The sequence below is a fragment of the Papaver somniferum genome, chromosome 2 (genome assembly GCF_003573695.1).
Source record: "Papaver somniferum cultivar HN1 chromosome 2, ASM357369v1, whole genome shotgun sequence".
In the NCBI taxonomy this organism is placed as follows: Eukaryota; Viridiplantae; Streptophyta; class Magnoliopsida; order Ranunculales; family Papaveraceae; genus Papaver; species Papaver somniferum.
This window is the reverse complement of record NC_039359.1, coordinates 80097394-80109514: the sequence shown is the minus strand read 5'-3', so window position 1 is coordinate 80109514 and position 12121 is coordinate 80097394. Positions and strand designations below refer to the sequence as shown.

Sequence of the window (12121 nt, the reverse complement as noted above, 5' to 3'; positions counted from 1 at the left end):
CACCCATCCAATCAGGTATATATGCCTTTATCATTGCCGAAATATTAGGCTCTGCCTCCCGGTACTAGTAGTGACGTACCGACCCCAACATGAAGCCACTGCTAATACAATCCTCTTCAGTGTGCAGAATTTCTCAAATATGGTTGTCCAGAAAAAAAAACGTATTTCCAGTTCGAACCTCCGCGCCAAATTATAGAAAATAATGCGCAAGTGCAAACTGTAATTTCTCCCCCAGGCTCCCAGCTCGACAAACTCGTACTTTGATTTCACAAGTTTTTATACAAAATCTGAAGATAAAGACCCATGCTGCGTACATTAGAATCCCTTATTTCGTTGAAAAACAAGAAAAAATATATTTAACATGATGAACAACGAATGGGAACACCGAGAAGCTTAGGTATTTTAAGAGTCTGATTTACAAGGAAATATAGTGTTTCTTAGAGTTGATTTGGTTCTTCGATCGGATTCTAAAGTGGGTAATCTGAATGTCGCTCCACTTAATCTATCCAACTCCTCCTCGGTTTTGGACTTTTTCCGCCTCTCATTGATCTCGTAAAGTCGCAGTAGATATTCTTCACATCATATTTTTTCCTCCATTGCACACCAATTAAGGAGTACACTTTCAGCAAGGGTACCCCACGAACCGGTTTTAATTGCGAGCACTGAGGTCGTATATGTCGCGAGACAGGCATTCGAGTTAACAGTTCTAAGGAAGATATATTGTTACCTAATTTCTGTCAAAATTATATTGTAAAAATTCAAAAGACATAAAAAGTTCTTATATCAAAACACACGAGTGTACTAGTTCAAAATTTCAATGTAGTTTCGTTGCTAAACTTGAACAAACTCTTGGAAGTGCTTTTAGCTTCTTAATTATCTTCATCCCATCCTATCAGAAGGGGCTCAAAAAATACATACACAAATATCGAATAGAAACAACACTAGAATGTTATTAGGGAAAATTAGGTGTAGGCCTAAAAAAAAATAATATTTTTATTGTCAGGCCCACAATTAACTTTAGATACCGTGACACCCAAAAATTATTCGAAATTATTAAGAATCAATACATAATTCGTTATGCATACTATTTTTCAGGCATAAGTCGTTGTGCAGCCTAATTTTTCAGGGGTATAATTGGCAACGCAAGTTGGATATAACATATCTAAAAATCTGTGCCTTGGAATTTTACAAATTTTATATCGTTGGAAATATTTTTAAGAGAGCTACACAACGAGTACAAACAACAATATCAAATTTTTGTTTTTCACGAAAAAATCGGAGGTGATCATCATTTTAGACAAAATTTTCGAAAACTTGATATATAACCATTATGCAGCCACCAAAAAAGATGCATAACACATTCAGCAGACGCATAACGAATTATGCAACCATTTTCTCGACCGCATAACAAATTATGCATCTGCATAACAAAGTTATGCATCTATAACAAGTTATGTAGCCATTGTATTAGTGCTTACATAAAAAAATAGATGCATAATGCATTATGCATCTATTTTCTCGATGCATAAAAGATTGTGCAACAATTTTCTCGATGCATAATGCATTATGCAGCCGTACTTTCAGATGCATAACAGGTTATGCATTTGTTTTCGCAACTGCATAACATGTTATGCAGATATTATTGTAGGTGCATGATAAGTTATGCAGTCTTTGTTTTTGTTGGCTTTAATAGTGACAAAAATTTTGCTGCATAACGTGTTATGCAACCGTTTTCTGGACTGCATAACAAGTTATGCAACAAATTTTGTAGATGCATAATAGGTTATGCATCCATTTTGTAGATGCATAATACATTGCACAATTGTAATCCATGCATAATATTAGTGCTTCCACACACAGCTTTTAAGAAAATACGAATGGACCTTCCCAACTGATGCAGAATAAGATATAACAAGTCGGTCAAATGAATTACCATATTAAACAACAACAAAATAAGATGAACCAAGTTTCAGTATAGAACCAAACACATTTAAAACTCACCAAACATGTTTGAAGAACATATATTAAGAAACATATTAAACTCACCCAATCAAACCACATCAAAACCCAATTTTTCTTGCTTCTAGAAACACCAAAAATTCCACTGGTTTGCTATAAGAATTCGAGAATCACCACCGCCTGCAATTAAATCTTCTTCATGACTCATCTAGTATTTCTTACCCCAACTCCATTCACGGCTGTGAGTTTACCTGAACAACTAGCCTTGCTGCCGCCAATGAATCCCAGCCTAAAGAAATGTGAACGGCAACTGCTTGTACTCGGATTTGAATCTGTTATGATAGGAACAAAAAATGAGATCGTCCATGGTGGTGACTTCACTAGATGCAAATCTTGCGCTTCGATGTAAGTCGTTTTCTACATAAAATTAGTGGTGGATCCATAGGCCAGGCGTTTTCTACATAAAATTCTAAGGTTTGGAAACCTAAATATTCAAGTCATGTTACTGATTAAAAAAATAAATCACCAGATTAGTTTCAGCCTATCGAATTGGTTGAGGTGCAAGATCGAATAATAAAAAAGATGATAAAAACCGAAATGAAAGCCAAGAACACCATTCCTTACCAAGTGAAGAGACCTCCTCGAAGTCATTGTGGTATCTAGAAATTGGAGCAGTTGGTCCTCCCAAATCAAGAGAAGGTTTCCATAACTGAGAATATGGGGAAGAAACCTATTGAGAAGAATCACATAAGCACCCAGTTAGGAACTAAGTAGAAGTAGTTAACGGTGAGGTTAGCCAAAAACTACCTACAAAATCTGGTAATAAGAAAACCAGAAGGGATGACTAACCATATGCTTCTGAAAGAAATTATCAAAGGCTTTGTTGAAAAGGGATGGTGGTTTGGTAGCCAAATCCCGCACCCGCTCGGTAAAGATCTAAGCAAATGCACCACCGATAGTAAATAAAATTTTGCAGACTAGATTCTTTTCCTGAGCATAGCAATGGTCATTGGTGATCAACTTCAGTAAACTATTCCTTTCTCGGTGAAATTGCTTCAATGAAACCGGCTGACTTCTTCTTCGCCACAAACAACTCGAGCTTAGAAAGTGTTTATTCTTCGCTGCAAATAGACAATTAATTCAATGAGTAATACAAAACATCAGATCTAATGTTCCCATCGCTAGCAATTTATATAACTTCAATGAGGAATTCCCTAATCTACTGAAGAATTTTTTGATTAAATGGGTTTGTGAAGAATAATCTGTAAACAGTAAATTTATTAACCAAACCTTTCTTTGAATCAAAGTTTTAAGAATGAAATCAGACTCTTATCGAAGGACAATCAATGTTTTTATGAAAAATTTGCCAAAATTTTCGTTAAAAAACCACCTGATCTGAAAGCTCAAAGTAAAGAGAAGAGTTAAGAAAAGGATTCGTCCTTTTAAAACCAATTGATGATTTAGATCATCTCATTCATTGTTCCTATAGAATCACTAAAATCTATTCACTTAATTCGGACACTCATATCACAGAATCACTAGTAGATGAAGAACATTCAAAGAGAAGAAGAATAACTTTTCACGAAGAAAATAATTTTCCAAAATATGGGTTTGCTGATAATTTTTCATGAAGAAATGGGTGCGCCTATGAACTTTTTCGACAGTGGGTTTGACAGTGTAAAAAATCTGAGAATTGGGTGTGGTAGTAGTTTTCACATGTTATTACCTCACCATCCTACTTTCTACCCCTTCTGTGATGTGCATGCTTTTGCAAGAGTTGGAGGCGTCAATTCACGTAAACACGGAAGGTGAGTCCCTTACGCCTTTCTCCGTTTCTTTCTTGTGATTCTCGGTCGTATGTGTCCAAATGTCTTGGAAGCTGGACGGATCACAAGAAGGAAACAAGGGCCGACCGGTATGCTTCCGGTAACAAATCACTTAACTGCCATGCAAGTCTAGATCTCTTCTCATATCTTTGACAATTTCAGAACATGTAGGGTAACGATTCTCTTAAGCAGTTTGTGCACTTTCAACGTACTCAATTCCCTTCGTATAGTCGGGTTGTTCTATTTAGAACTTTGCGATGCCACATGGGGTTCTTCTCCATATATGGTACTAATAAGGATGGATCACTATGCCAGCAGGGGAACAAGATTTCTGATAAGTGTTGTTGTGATCATCCTTATTAGTATTATATATATATAAAAGAAGAAGACCCCCATGTGAAAGAAAACGACCCGAGTTTCCTGTGATAAGGACATCAAAACCAGTAATGAAGAAACAGAGAGCAGTAGACTTTTAGATCCGTAGAGAAATATGAAACTACAGTAGGGTTTTATAGAGAAATAATAGAATTTTAGTCTTTGACTAATTAAACTAACTTGGAGAACATGATAATTTAAAAACAAATAATTCCGTAGTAAATAACTTGAGACTGAAACTCTAAAAAAACCGTAATAAATAATTAACTTGAGACTGAAACTTTAAACAAAAGTAAAAACATGATATCTTAAAGCATAAATTTTATGTTTTCAGAAAAACATAATTTTCCTAATATACTCTCAGTTGACACCTGCATACCATTTAAAGGTCCGGGGACTGTACTCTCGACACCACTGACTTAAAAGATGCAAAAACAAACACAATCTCAATACAAAATAGGCATTCTAGAGGTGAACAGATACAAATAAATTTGCAAAAACAAACACATTCTCGATACAGAATTAATAGGCATTCTCAATAATTTTTATTCAACATTATTTTTAGTATATCAATGTTACACAACTCCTAACAGGTACTTCTGTAACAATGTATTTTGTCGTAAATTACATACAACATTGACACATTAGAAGTATACTGTTTGTCTTTGTGATTATAATTTTGTCGATTCGACGAAGTAAGTAACTACATCCAATATTTCCTCTCAAGTCTCACCTACTTAAACTATACCGTGTAAAACTAATTACCTTCAAAATAAAAGTTCACTAGTGAAGTCTGTGATATCCGTTCACCAACAATGTAATATTGTTTTGTTTTTGGTTTATATGTACTCTTTGCTATGTATGTATTTCAACAGCTAATTAAGCATGTCAATGGATTCATACCAAAACTCCTAATTGGGGGCTTATGACTAATGTACTCGAATTAGTGGGAAACCAATGGGTAAAAGAGAAAAAAAATAAAAAAAATGATAATAAATATAATAACAGAAAAAAAAGGCTTGGGAGCCGGCTGACATGGTTAAGCAACTGCTAACATGCCTTGAACTGACTTCGGTGCTCGGATTGTATAACAACTCTAGTTTGTCCGAGTGTTGAACCTGTTTGTCATTAATATATTATTTGTTATTTTAAAGAGAAAATTAAGAACTATTAATTTCAGAGTTTGTGACGTCTGATCAGAGCTTACTAACAAAAAAAAAAGAGTATCCTCAATTAACTACTTCATATAAAATAAAATCGTTGAAGAAACTTTTGGAAGTGCTTTTAGCTCTCCTACGAACTTCTTCCTAATTAGCTTCAATCCGTCCTAATTCAGTTGCATCTGGTGATCCTTCAGGATCATCAAAACTTAAATCCATTTCTTCCAGAACTACGGCCTCTTTTAGTACGAGTTATAGAAACTTGAGTTCATTATCACATCCTTTGAGCCCTCCGATCTCAATATACTTGGGATGAGACAATCTGCATGGAAGTAAACCCACTTCACCATCTTCTCCTACATCCGACTGCATCAAAGCCAGCAATTACAGAAAATAAAAGTAAAACATATGAGTGAACTAGTTGATGCGTAGAAAATCAAACACAAAGAGTTCGGCTGTTACCTCCTTTGATGTAATAAATATATGTTGGGAAAATTGGCATCCCGAGCGCAGCGGAACATAGGATCAAAAAGGGAAATTGGTGATTTGAACCAAACATGGAGAAATAAGAAGAGAGACAGAAGATAAAGAAGCACACACAACCACAACACAAGATATACATGGTTCACCTTTACAGGCTACATCCACGACCAACACCACCAGAAAAATTTCCATTAAATCATAGACCATTACATGCTCTTTCTGTAACCCAAGACAAGACACAAAGAGTTAACAAGACATACCCGAGAACACCATCGAAGAAACCATAGAAATCAATTCACTAACCATTTCTCGAACCAGCCTCATGTCTTCTCTTCTACACCGTCTTCACAGTTGCTAGTAACAAAGGAGAAACATGGAAACACTAGAAACTAGGTTTAGGGAAAATCCCCAAACCCTAAACACTAGAATATCAAAATCCTCTCTCTACAAGTTTTTCTCTCGCACCGATATTGACCTTCACGGTAGCACACGACCCTCCCTACCAAAGAGAACAAAATCCTAAGCACAAGGATTTGCCACTCTTCTAGGTTGGATATATAGAAACCTACAATTCTAGTCATATATATATAGAGAACACAAACTTGGTCACCAAGTATTAATCTCCAACTAGGAAACTATACTCTTTCCTAAATTCTATTCCACCTAGATTAGGAAACCCACCCAATGTGGAAAAGTCCCAAAACAGGAAATCCCCTTATTTCCTAACAATCTCCACCTCGGATCATACTTTCAAGCATGAGACGATCATAGGAAATCACCTCCATCTTCCACCAGAGTGACTGACCATCTCTATATACCCGTAGAGTTACTTTTGAAGCTCACACCCGAACTTCCATCTTCAAAGAACCATCTCTTCGATCAAAAAACCATGACGTTGATAAAAGTCTTCAAACCATCTTTGTTATGAAGAACACTTGTGAAACTGGCCACGCTTCACAAACACCATGAAAATATTCAATCACTATCAACGAATCCTTGCACAGACTCCACCATTGATCACTAAGAGAACCATCCAGAAGAATCACTATTAGCTCCACCTAACCTGTAAGCTAACTACATATTGAACTCTTATCCACAAAGGAAGAATTAAATTCAATATCACACTCCAGCACATGTCAAGATTACCGTGTATCTGAAATAAACCATCAGACACCTCCACCGTGATTAACAGTCTTAATCCTTTAAGCGATTCTCAAAGTCATCACCAATCCAACATACTTTTTAGCACCATCACATCCAACTTACTCGCTTAGAATATATACCACGTGAATTCCCATATTATCGTGGTACATGCTTTCGAGATCGGGCACATTCTTGATATTACGTGCAAGCCATCAAAAAAATACTTTAACATACACCTATGAGCATAAATCTATAACATCTCGTGCATAACTTCGAAGCTTTGGTGGACTTGCTTCTACATGAGACTTTACAGCCCCATCCTTTCTTCAAACTTTGTAACCCATTCTTTATAGTGTATGATTACTAACACTCTTCAAGAAGTATATATGTATTCCACCTCATCTAGCCTTATTCTGCATCCCATACTACATCATAAAACAAAACGAAGAACATACACTTCTACCAAGTTGAACCTCCGATTTGTAAATCACATCACAAATCCATCTTTGTGTCAGCACCGGTTGTAACATTATCTTCAAAAATATTTCTCCACCCGAACAATAAACCATCGTTCAATTTCAGGTTCAATCACACCAGCCCATACTTGGCTATGATACCAATTGTTGGAAATTTGCACCCCGAGCGCAGCGGAATTACAGGATCACAAAGAGCAATTGGTGATTTCGACCAAACATGGGAGAAATAATAAGAGAGAGACAGAAGATAAACAAGCACACAACCACAACACAAGATATACGTGGTTCACCTTTACAGGCTACATCCACGGCCAACACCACCAGAAAACTTCCATTATATCAAAGACCATTACATGCTCTTTACGCAACCCAAAACAAGACCCAAAGAGTTAATAAGACATACCCGAGAACACCAACGAAGAAACCATAGAAACCAATCTCTAACCATTCCTCAAACCAGCCTCATGTCTTCTCTTCTACACCGTTTTCATAGCTGTAAGTAACAGAGGAGAAACTAGGTTTAGGGCAAAGCCCCAAACCCTAAACACTAGAACACCAAAATCCTCTGTCCACAAGTTTTTCTATCACCGATATTGACCTTCACGGTAGCGCACGATCCTCCCTACCAAAAAGACCAAAAACTAGGCACAAGGATTTACCACTCTTCTAGGTTGGATTACTAAAGACCTACAATTATAGTCATATATATATATATATATGGAGAACACAAACTTGGACACCAAGTATTAGTCTCCTAATCGGAACTAAACCCTTTACTAGTATCTCCAAACCCGGTTAGGAAATCCACCTTTGTATGGATACGGACCTAGCATAACAAACCGCACTTTTCCTAACAATATAGATTCTACATTACGAGAGATCTTCAATAAGTATGTTAATGTGTGCAAACAGCTTCTTGTAAAACACATATCCAGCCTCAAACATCGCAGATTATGAAAATGAAGGGGTGATGACTCAATTAAGTTAGGAGCTTCTGAGAGAACTTGGTCGAACAATAGAAAATCATTCAGAAAATTCAGCAAATGTTTCTAGGTGTCTTTCTAATATATATATAGTAGGGCACCGATAGAAAAATTTGTATTGCCAGTACTTAGAAAAAACTAGATTTTGTGCCCGTGCTACGCCTGGGCAGCTTCGCAAACTTCAATCTACAACTTTATTTGGTAAAGCTCTGCTTCGGCTTCGCCTCGTCCCGATTTGGTAAAGCTCGGTAAAGATCGGTTTCACTTCGCCCAGTCCCGATTTGATTCGATAAAGCTCGGATTCGCCTCGCCCCGTCTCGATTTGGTGTGGCTCGGCTACGCTTCGCCCTGTCCCAATTTTTAATTTGGTGCAATAATCATAGAAGGAATCAGAAAATAGACTGTTAACATAAGGTCAGGTGAAGTCCTTCTATGACTTATTGAAGCAGACCTGGTTACTTATATCAACATTTCATGGATTGAGAACACTGGTAATAAATACTAAGAATCATGTGCATTGTACACCCAGCAAGTTATCACCATAACAAAAAAACAAACAATGACACATTTCATAAAACTTGTGGAGAAGTAGAATATGCACAGAAGTGTAAAGTTGGTCCTAAATAGTTTACCCTACGTGGAGCAACTCCACAATCTATCAAGAGATGTCTAACCATGGATTGTAATACATGGACTCAAACTTATATCCAACCAAAATAAAGTAAAGCAAGCAGGAGATTGCTATGCATAAGATACACCGTATGCGCACACACTAAAGCACGGTAGGACCCATCAAATACACACATATGCTGAACAAAGCACCATAAGCAGCTCCCTATTATCTCTTTCAATTCGACTGCAATAATTATGCGACTTTCTAAGAAAAAAGTTAGCATATCCTTACTGATATATGTATAGCTGAAAAAATAAAATATAAAAACAATCGATACTCAGAAAAACTCACAGTTTCAAAATCAATGAGATCAATATCTTGTGCTTCTGTATAAAACCATTTGTGTTTGTATGCTGTATCTAACCCGACCCCAACGAAGCCATAAACTACAGCACAGCCCGAAGTAATGAAGCAATTGCCGCACTGCAACCAACTGCTGCTATAATACCAACCTGAACTCCACATCAGCCTTCCCCTCGAATCTACAATTAATCGGTTTTAATGCATTATTAATTCAGATGCTACAAATTCCTAAAATGAGTTTAAGCTGATGTTGTTACCTTAAAAAATAATAGATGACGTTAACCATGGCAAATGGTATCCATACCAACCCAACAACACCTGAAAAATGGTAAGCCTAAAGTGGCTAAAATGCCCTGCAATAGAATAAAGATGGTTAGACGCCTAAAACCGCTTAACATTGTAATAACAAAAACATCCCAATATGTTACATTTGGTAAATTCGCCACAAATTACTACTTGTAACGCCAAAAAATCAATAACGATAGGGGTGCATTAGTCACAGGTTTCTACCTCATATTCGGTTACACTATTCACGTTAAGGATTAAGTAGACCATTGCAGCATTAGTGGTAGACAGATAGCCATTACTTCCATGTATCCCATAAGGCAGTAAGATTTGCGAAATTAAGACAATGATAACATTCGTTATCCAATTGGGAGGGGTGGTGGTGAAAGCATAATCTCCCAACTTACCTGTTTAGCAACCCTGAAGCAGATGACCATACAAATTGAGCAAGCATGCCAAGAGCTAAAACAAGGAAGATAAGTAACAAAGTTAAATTCAAGCCATTCAAAGAGCACCAATATGAATGTAGCCCAGATATGGCACTTGCCGATATCTTGTTCAGTTGTTCCTCCATAACAACACATCAGTAGCTAAATAGTCAAATTAAAATCAATCAGTAAAGCATGAATGCAACAACATAACCAAGATACAGAAACTGAGTACCACAAAGTAATTTCTCTTCAAACTGAGTACCCATTTGAAGAGATACCATCATGGTCAGAATTTCAAAAAAATTCACCCAAATATCCAATTTTCATCGGATTCAAAATCAAGTAAAATAACGATAAACAATTACCTGAGTCAATTATTAATGTGAAAAGAATTAAACCCAAAATTAGGTTCCGATGCATTTTTGATTTGGTGTCGCGCGGCTTCGCCCGCGCCGTCGTGATGACAAAGTTAATGTCATTTGATGACCATACTGGAGAATCTTCTGCTTATTCACATAAACGAAATGCACAAAGTGGTAAGCTAAGAATAGAAAGCTCATGCTTATCAATCACAGGTTTGCTAAGAGTAAATTCCCTCTGGACTAATTAAATCAATAGTTATCTGTTGGAGTGAAAACCGATGCATGGAAGGATGTTAGGCTCTTACTGACTTCACATTCCATACATAAGTACTGTTTGGTACTTTAATTCCATTGGCAAAGTAACAAAATACGAAACAATTATTTTTTATGTATCACATCATCGGAATGAATCAAAAGCAAACAGTCGATTCCCACTCACGTCTATATTTTGAATTGAACCTAGGTTTCTAATGAAGCATGACTGAAGGTTATTATTGCAGGATAAAATCATAATAACCCAAGTATTGAATTGTATCACTAACTTTCCTTCTTACCATGTTGGTGATATCAGCTATGTTAATGTTACCACCAATACAATCAAACCCTAATCTGTTAGGTGGTAAATACAGTTAGCATACAGTCGTAATATATTAGCATTCAGACCGACAATATGTTTCAATATCTTTTACTTTTAGCAATATAAGATGATTTCTCATAATGTTCACATTCATTCTCTTTTTCCAGTCGAGTTGAAAAATTCACTGGAAAACTGGCCATGCAGATTTGATATCAAAAAACGAAAGAAACGCAAACCCAGTTTTGTTTCACGCAGAAGAGAATAGGTTTAGCCATTTGGATTACCATAGAATCACCTGCACAAAAGTTAGAAAAAATGGCACACGGAATTTGCAAGAATAATAAATAAGAAATAAAGTTAAGCCATATATAGGTATTAATGAGAACCAAAGTTCTGGCAACTGTTTGATAAACTTCCTTTTCAATTCCAAATGCTTCATATGCCCACGTCAATCACTTGGTGTTCACCACGACACCGCTCATGAATCTCTCCTTGTATCCATGTATTATCACCTGTAAACCAACATCCATGTATTATCACCTGCAAACCAACAAAACAAAAGTAAATTAAAATCATACATGTCCGATGACAGAGAAGGGGTTAGGGTTTGCAATAACAAAAAATCGTTCAGGCAAACAAAGAGATATCGATGTATTATCACCTGCAAACCAACAAAATCATACATGCAAACCAACAAAATCATACATGCCCGATGACAGATAAGGGGTTAGGGTTTGCAATAGCAAAAAATCGTTCAGGCAGACAAAGAGACGGAAAGAAAAGGGTTAGGGTTTACAATAGCAAACTCGTTCGTTCATTAAGATGAAGATGTCTAACTGATGAATACCATCCGATGATACAAATGACACCTTACCCTGTACGAAAAAATATAAACAAATACAAAATTGAGATACAAACCCTAAGCAAAGAATTTAAGATGTGGAAGAAGGAAGAAATAGAGAAAGATATTTCTTCTGCCGTTAGGTTATTAGGTTTCCGGAGAAATAAGATTTTTTTCCCTTTTCGTTGTTCACGGGATAATCGATAGAAATTCGAAAATTGTGGAAATTTTTTTTTTTTTTTTT

General features: G+C 36.4%; 1 long non-coding RNA gene across 3 annotated transcripts; it reads right to left on the bottom strand.

The window, feature by feature from the left end:
* Nucleotides 1–7344: 7344 nt before the first annotated feature.
* Nucleotides 7345–12085, bottom strand: LOC113353619. Of its 3 annotated transcripts, none has more exons than XR_003361422.1 (4): nt 10463–12085; nt 9639–10128; nt 9370–9560; nt 7345–8753 (listed from the first exon to the last, which is right to left on the bottom strand). It is a non-coding gene; the product is annotated as an uncharacterized LOC113353619 (long non-coding RNA). The 3 variants fall into 3 exon arrangements; XR_003361421.1 differs by having other exon boundaries at nt 9639–11576; nt 11833–12085; XR_003361420.1 differs by having other exon boundaries at nt 9639–12085.
* Between the last annotated feature and the right edge of the window lie 36 nt (nt 12086–12121).